Here is a 7,870-nt window from a genome sequence, read left to right as displayed (position 1 = left end):
GGAGAAAGGAGTGCAGCTGCCAAAATGGGGGCCAGTGAGATAATGGTTGTTGCCTGGAAATGGCTGCTTGTCAGCTCCTACTTAAGAATAGCTACTGCCCAGCTATGTTCTGTCACAAGGAGGCCATGCAAACATTTGCCCAGCTGGAACTCAATCAACTTTTATATGGTAAGTACGCCATCTTCCATTGCAATTCTGAGAGGAGATTTAGAGGTTTAACTGGTAGTTTTATACTTTCACTATCAATTTTATCTTTATACTAAATTAACTTGGTTATGAGAGATGATTTTCCATTACTTCAATATGGTCTTCTTGATTAGGCTAGTCCTTTTGCAAATCTGCACTTTGCTGATACCCTCACAAAGCTTAAAGTCACTCTGGTTCTGTGCACATTCCAAACACTGTTTCATTTCAGAGTGGCATGGGCCAAATTGCTGCTGCTGGTGGTATGTCAGCTGAGTTCCCTGAGGCTCCTGGTAAGTGATGGTAGGCCTTAAGGTCTCAACATTACTTCCTCCACTGAAGCCCCCAGTGATGGCATGACCTAGCATGTGGCCAGCATCAGAGCCCACAGCCACCCCAGCTGCAGTGGTTGTCATCTGGACCATGAGACCTGTGTGCCTGGGGGATAGCAGCAGGTGAGTCAACAGCAGATGGTGGAGATGGCGCTGGTGGCTGAGCTGCTGGTCCTGGCCTGGGAGAAGCTCTCATTTGAGGTGCCTGGCTGGTGGGAGGGGCCATGTGATAGGTACGGCTTTGGCTTCCACATGGTATTACAACTGTGTTGCAGTTCTTGTGTGCAATTGCAAAACTCTGCAAGGACCCCAGCAGCTTCTGCAGTGCAAGAGTGAAAAACAACTGCTTCTACATTCTTTGTTTTAAAGTCTATTTTGTCTGATGTGAGTATTGCTAGCACCACTTTCTTTTTGTTTCTGTCTCCATGGAATATTTTTTTCATCTTTTCACTTTCAATCTGTGTGTATCTTTTGATCTAAAGAGTGTCTCTCATAAGCAGCATAAAATGGGTCTTTTTTAAAAAATTCATTCAACCATCTTATCTTTTGACTGGAGTATAAAGTTCATTTACACATAAGTAGTTATTGATAGGTATATGTTTATTGCTATTTCATTTATTGTTTGATTTTTGGTTGTTTTTGTTCTTCTCTGTTCCTTTCTTTTCTTGATCTCTTTTCTTTTGATTTCCTGGTATTCTTTAGTATTTTGTTTGGGTTCCTTTCTCTTTAGTTTTTGAGTATTTCTTGTAGGTTATTGTTTTGTGGTTACAATGAGGTATATATATATATATATATATATATATATATCTCCATCTATAGCTATAACAGAGTATTTTAAGCTTGATGGGCATTTAAGTTCAGATGCTTTCTAAAAGTGACACATTTTTACTCACCCTCTATGCTTTATGTTTTTTACATCATATTTCATGTTTTTGCTTTGTGTGATCCCTACCATTTTTGTAGGTATAGTTATCTTTGCTACTCTTGTCTTTTAACCTTCTTATTAGCTTTTTAAGTGTTTATTTGTGTTTATTATATATTTGCCTTTACCAGTGAGGTTTTTTTTCTTTACTATATTTTATTAACACTTTTCTGCATAAAGAAGACCCTGTAACATTTCTTATAAAGCCAGTTTAGTGGTACTGGACTCTTTATCTCACCTTTAATTCTGAATAATAACCTTGCTGGGAATGTTTTATTCTGGGTGAGAAGTTCCTTTCTTTCAGCACTTTCAATATTTCTTGCCATGCCTGACCTGTGAAGTTGCTGCTAAGAAATCAGATAACCTTTGCCTTTGATAAGGAAGGAAATGAAGTACTTTCCTTTCCTCCAAACAGAGATACTCCCACACAAGAATGCAGTAAACCAAACTGAATGTCCACCTGTGGGTCCTTGACTTGATGTCCCATGCAATGGTGAATAGTTGATACAGTCATTAAGTAGCAGCCCTACTAGCATTCAGTGAGCATTCAAAAAGTGTAAGTGTCTTTCCCGCCAAGATGTAGGTGTAGGTAGGTATGCTTTGCTTTTTTGCACAACAGAAATAAGGATAACAACCAACTTAAAAAGAGAAAAAATGAAAAAACCTAGAACTCTCAAAAAGTTGAACTGTATGGAAGTCCAACAACAAAGAAGTTAAAGAAACATTCATCCAGACTAATAGGAGAAGTGTAGACAGGCAGCCTGCAGCCAGATCACAGAAGACAGAGGGCATGGCAGTGGTTGGAGAACTGAGTGGTCCCATATTTGTGTGTGGATAAACTGGAGACCAAAACAGACCAGGTGATGCAGGGTTCCAGCGCAGGAAAAGAAAGCCTCAAAATCTCTGACTATAAAAACCTGTGGGGGTTATGGCAGTGGGAGAAACTGCCAGTGTCACAGGAGAGTCCATTGATGGATCCCACCAATGTAAACAAGTTCACCTAGAATGTAAACAAGTTCACCTACCTGGCAATCTGCCACGAAGGGCATAATTCACTTGTGGGTAGTGGGGGAAGGGAATGAAAGTGGAGAAACAGTTGAGCAAGTGGCATTGTTCCCTCTCTAATCCTTGCCCCACTTACAGCACTACAGCACAGCAATGTGGGTAGCCCTGCCCTGGTGAATACCTAAGGCTCTGCCCCTCACAATGTAACAGGTGCACTGAGGCAAAGAACGATGGCAAAAATGAAAGAACAGATCAGAACTCCAGAAAAAGAACTAAGCCATGAGAAGATAGCCAAGATATCAGATGCAGAGATCAAAACACTGGTAATCAGAATACTCACAGAAATTATTAAGTATGGCCACAAATAGAGGAAGAAATGAAGGCTGTGCAAAGAGAAATAAAGAAAAATATACAGGGAACCAATAGTGAAAGGAAGGAAACCAGGACTCAAATCAACAGTTTGGAGCAGAAGGAAGAAATAAACATTCAACCACAACAGAATGAAGAAAAAAAGAATTAAAAAAAAAGAGGAGAGTATTACAAATCTCTGGGACAACTTTAAATGTTCCAACATATGAATCATAGGGGTGCCAAAAAAAAAAAAAAGAAAAGGGAGAGCAAACAATTGAAAAGTTATTTGAACAAATAATGAAGGATAACTTTCCCAATCTGCCAAAAAGAAATGGACTTCCAGGAAGTCCAGGAGGCTCAGAGAGTCCCAAACAAGTTGGACCCAAGGAAGCACGCACCAGGGCACATCATAATTACATTACCCGAGATTAAAGAGAAGGAGAGAATCTTAAAAGCGGCAAGACAGAAGGAGACAGTTACCTACAAAGGAGTTGCCATAAGACTATCAGCTGATTTCTCAAAAGAAACCTTACAGGCAAGAAGGGGCTGGAAAGAAGTATTCAATGTGATGAAAGGCAAGGACCTACATCCAAGATTTCTCTATCCAGCAAAGCTATCATTTAGAGTGGAAGGGCAGATAAAGTGCTTCCCAGAAAAGGTCAAGTTAAAGGAGTTCATTGTCACCAAGCCCTTATTATATGAAATGTTAAAGGGACTTTCCTAAGAAAAGAAGACGATCAAAACTATGAAGAGTAAAATGACAACAAACTCACAACTATCAACAACTGAACCTGAAATGCAAAAACAAAAACACACTAAGCAAATAACTAGAACAGGAACAGAATCACAGAAATGGAGATCACATGGAGGGTTTTCAGCAGGGATGGGGAGGGAAGAGAATGGAGGAAAAGTACAGGGAATAAGAAGCATAAATGGTAGGTACAAAATAGTCAGGGGAGGTTAAAATAATATAGGAAATAGAAAAGCCAAAGAACTGATATGTATGATCCATGGACATGAGCTAAAGGGAGGGAATGTTTTTGGGAGTTGGGGTGCAAGTGAAGGAGAATAAAGAGGAGAAACAATGGGACAACTATAATAGCATAGTCAATAAAAATATGTTAAAAAACATTGTGTTCTTTTGTAATAAATGTTAAAGGGTTTTTAAAAATTGGGTCCCTATAAACCATGGTTACATAAATATTAAATTTACAGCAGAATAATCTATGTTTTTGCCTTTTATTAAAGAGCATTTTGTGGTCAAAATTAGCTGATATTTACATATATAATTAAAAACAAAATTCCAAGGTGGAGAATACTTCATATTATTTTTTAAGTTTAAAAAGAAAATGCTTGATACTCATATTCTATGGGAAACATTTTGTTTTTAAAAATCCACTTGCCATTTTTGTTAGAAGCTATAAAAATATTAACAAGGGCATCAGCATGCTAATGAGGTGCTGTCCTTTGAAGAGGAATGTGATGTTACTGACTTATGGTGCATGCTTTGAGTGGCTAAATCAAGGACATCTTTCTGGCCAATAACACATATAACATGGACAGTTTTGGAGGAGGGAGAATTTAGTGGGCAGGTGGAGTACATACCCAGATTGTCAACTGCACAGAGAAAGATAGGACAGGTATGAATAAGTAAAATGTGTTTTGCTGTAAACTACTGAAGTAAAATACGTGTTGAATATTTTTATAAGGGTAATTTGATGATTGTTACTTGAGCCTCAAACATACCAAAGGGACATAAAGGGCAACTACACAGGCTGGAAGGCCCTTGGGACCAAGAGGTGGGGGCTATTCTGACAGTCAAATATCCTTTTATGCTGCCACTATGCCCTCATGCAGGGTAGGGTAAAAGTAGATTTACAGTTGTGAGTATGTGAAACACAGTTTATTCTCGTATTATTATTTAACTATTGCATTATTTTCCATACAAACAACTGTAAACCCACTTTTGCCCCACACTGATTTGTGTTCTTCAAGTTCAGTAGATTTTTTGGTAAACCATGAATCCGTGCATATCAATGAGTTTGGTCTTGGTCTTTTGCCATTCAAAGTGCAATACATTTTAATGTTAAAGAGTACAAAAAGTTTACTGAAATTATTTCAGATTTCACATTGTAACTACCACTTGTTCAACTTTGGTGAAGTATCAAAAAAACATCCAACATATAGCAAAAAACTCATGGGCCTAAGAATCCATTCTCTATTATGTATTTAGAATAGGGTTTGGAAAATATGAATCTGTTCTGTTGTCCTCTCCTCCCCAACATGATCAGGTCTCTCCAAAGAACTTAAAATGGATTACCTTAAGGATGCAGCCCAGAATTCTTGGTATGGCTTTTAAGAAGATTTGATATCTCCTCACTTTTTCAGTTTCATCTCTTGCTATTTTTCCTCTGCATTCTACATTTGTAATTTCTCCAGTGTTCCTCACTCTCAGGGATTTTTTTATTACATTTTCTAAGTTTGAAGAAAAATGTTTCAATACATGGACTTTACTGCTCTCCTAATATTTACCGCATGAAAGTGCTTTTCTAAGTATTATCACTTTTAAATCTCACAAGAACACAATATGTGATATTATCTTATTACAAACTAACAACTTAAGGGACCGAGATTCGTAGGTCTTGAGTAATATCTTTAAGATCATGATGATAATTAAGTGTAAAGGTTAAGCATTAGTCTTCTTATTGAACATCCATGACAGTTAGCTGCACAAATGTGCTCCAAAAATGTCTATTGAATATAAAATATCTAACATCTACATCTCTGTTACTCTTTCCTAGTCCCAGTATTTTGGTATTTTTCATTTTTTCTTTTCACTGTTCTGACTGAATGTTTTATGTTACCTTGTTTTCCAAATTGCTGAATCAGTCCTCTGCTGATGTTGATTCCTTCTGCTGTATTCTTCACTTCAGTTATTGCATACCTCATTTGTTACTGGTTTATTTTTGTGGTTTTTATATACTTTTTAATGCTTACTAGATTTTTGTTGAAGTTCCCACTAAGTTCCTTGAGAATCCTAACAACCAGTGTTTTCAACTCTGTATGTGATAGATTGCTTGCCTCTGTTTTTTTTTTTTTTTGTATTAAATACATTTGAATGTTATTGTTGTTCAAGTGCAGTTTTCTGCCCCCCGCCAACATCTCCCCAACCACCCCAGATATCCCCACCTCCTGATGCAGACTCCAGCTCTCCAGAGCCTGCATGCTGTGGATGAGATACGATAAATGCACACGGATTACAAGTCCTGTGGAGAAAAAGGCACGGCACAGCCAGTCTCTCAAGGGGAGAGCTCGCCAACCCTTGCCTGGACAGGCTTCTATTGGTTTCCAGTCACATTACATCAAAGAAGGTTCTCATTATTTCTAGATTTAGTTAAGTGATTACTTCTTACAGATAACAGAAAAGGAGAAAAAGTTTCAAATGCAAGCGAATGATAAAAATGATTGATTGGGTTACATTGTGTCCTTGGGACATCTTAGCACAGACTTTAGGGAGTTGCTTCAGAGATATACATTAAACATCTGCAGTCTTAACTCAGGGTGAGGGAGTTTTAGCAAAAGCAAGTCTCATAGCAGCATAGGTACACTGCAGGCCTGATTCCCCATGGGAAAGCCGATCAGCACCCGTCACACTGATCGGTTTTCTGGACCAATACTGGGCTACGTTTACCATTGCCATGCTGATCAGTTCCCTATAACCTCCCTCCCCTGTTTCCACCTCCCCTTGTTTATGTCCATGTGTCCTTTATAGTTGTTCTTGTAAACCCTTCCCCCTCCCCCATTATACCCTCAATCTACCCTCTGGTTACTGACAGTCGGTTCTTAATTTCATTGTCTCTGGTTGTATTTTGCTTGCTTGTTTGTTTTGTTGATTAGGTTCCAGTTAAAGGTGATCTCATGTGGTATTTGTCCCTCACCGCCTGGCTTGGTTTGCTTAGCATAATGCTCTCCAGTTCCATCCATGCTGTTGCAAAGGGTAGGAGCTCCTTTCTTTCTGCTGCATAGAATTCCATCGAGTAAATGTACCATGGTCTTTTTGTGATCCATTCATTTGCTGATGGGAACTTAGGTTGCTTCCAGCACTGGGCTATTGAAAATCGTGCTACTATGAACATTGGGGTGCATAGGTTCTTTCGGAATGGTGTTTCAGGGTTCTTAGGATACAATCCTAGCTGTGGAATTGCTGGGCCAAAAGGCAGATCCATTTTTAGTTTTCTGAGGAAATTCCATACTGTTTTCCACAGTAGCTGCACCAGTCTCCATTCCCACAAACAGTGCAGTAGAGTTCCCTTTTCTCCACAACTTCTCCAACATTTGTTGTTTATTGCTTTGTTAATGATGGCCATTTTCAGTGGTGTGAAGTGGTATCTCATGGTGGGTTTAAAAATTTTTTAATTAATTTTTTATTTTTATTTTAATTGTTGTTCAAGTACAGTTTTTTGCCTTTTCCCCCATCCCAGCCCACTCCCCCCAGCCCTCCTCACCTCCCTTCCATTTCCACCTCCCCCTTGTTATTGTCCATGTGACCTTTATACACGTTCCTGCAAACCATTCACCCTTTTCCCCAGAAATTCCCTCCTCTCTCCTCTCTGGTCACTTTCAGCCTGTTCTCAATTTCAGTGTCTTTGGCTATATTTTGCTTCTTTGTTTGTTTTGTTGATTATGTTCCTGTTAAAGGTGATATCATATGGTATTTGTCCCTCACCGCCTGGCTTACTTTGCTCAGCATAATGTTTTCCAGTTCCATCCATGCTGTTGCAAAAGATAGGAGCTCCTTCTTTCTTTCTGAGGCATAGTATTCCATTGAGTAAATGTACCATGGTTTTTTGATCCATTCATTTACTGATGGCCACCTAGGTTGCTTCCAGCACTTGGCTATTGCTAATTGTGCTGCTATGAACATTGGGGTGCATAGGTTCCTTTGGATTGGTGTCTCAGGGTTCTTGGGATATAATCTTAACAGTGGAATTGCTCGGTCGAAAGGCAGATCCATTTTTAGTTTTCTGAGGAAATTCCATACTGTTTTCCATAGTGGTTGCATCAGTCTGCAATCCCA

General features: G+C 38.9%; 1 pseudogene; it reads right to left on the bottom strand.

Moving 5' to 3' along the window:
* Positions 1 to 234: 234 nt before the first annotated feature.
* LOC114501369 lies at positions 235 to 2,486 on the bottom strand (annotated as a pseudogene).
* Positions 2,487 to 7,870: the final 5,384 nt, after the last annotated feature.

The sequence above is a fragment of the Phyllostomus discolor genome, chromosome 7 (assembly GCF_004126475.2).
Source record: "Phyllostomus discolor isolate MPI-MPIP mPhyDis1 chromosome 7, mPhyDis1.pri.v3, whole genome shotgun sequence".
NCBI lineage: Eukaryota > Metazoa > Chordata > Mammalia > Chiroptera > Phyllostomidae > Phyllostomus > Phyllostomus discolor.
This window is presented reverse-complemented; position numbering and strand designations above follow the sequence as displayed.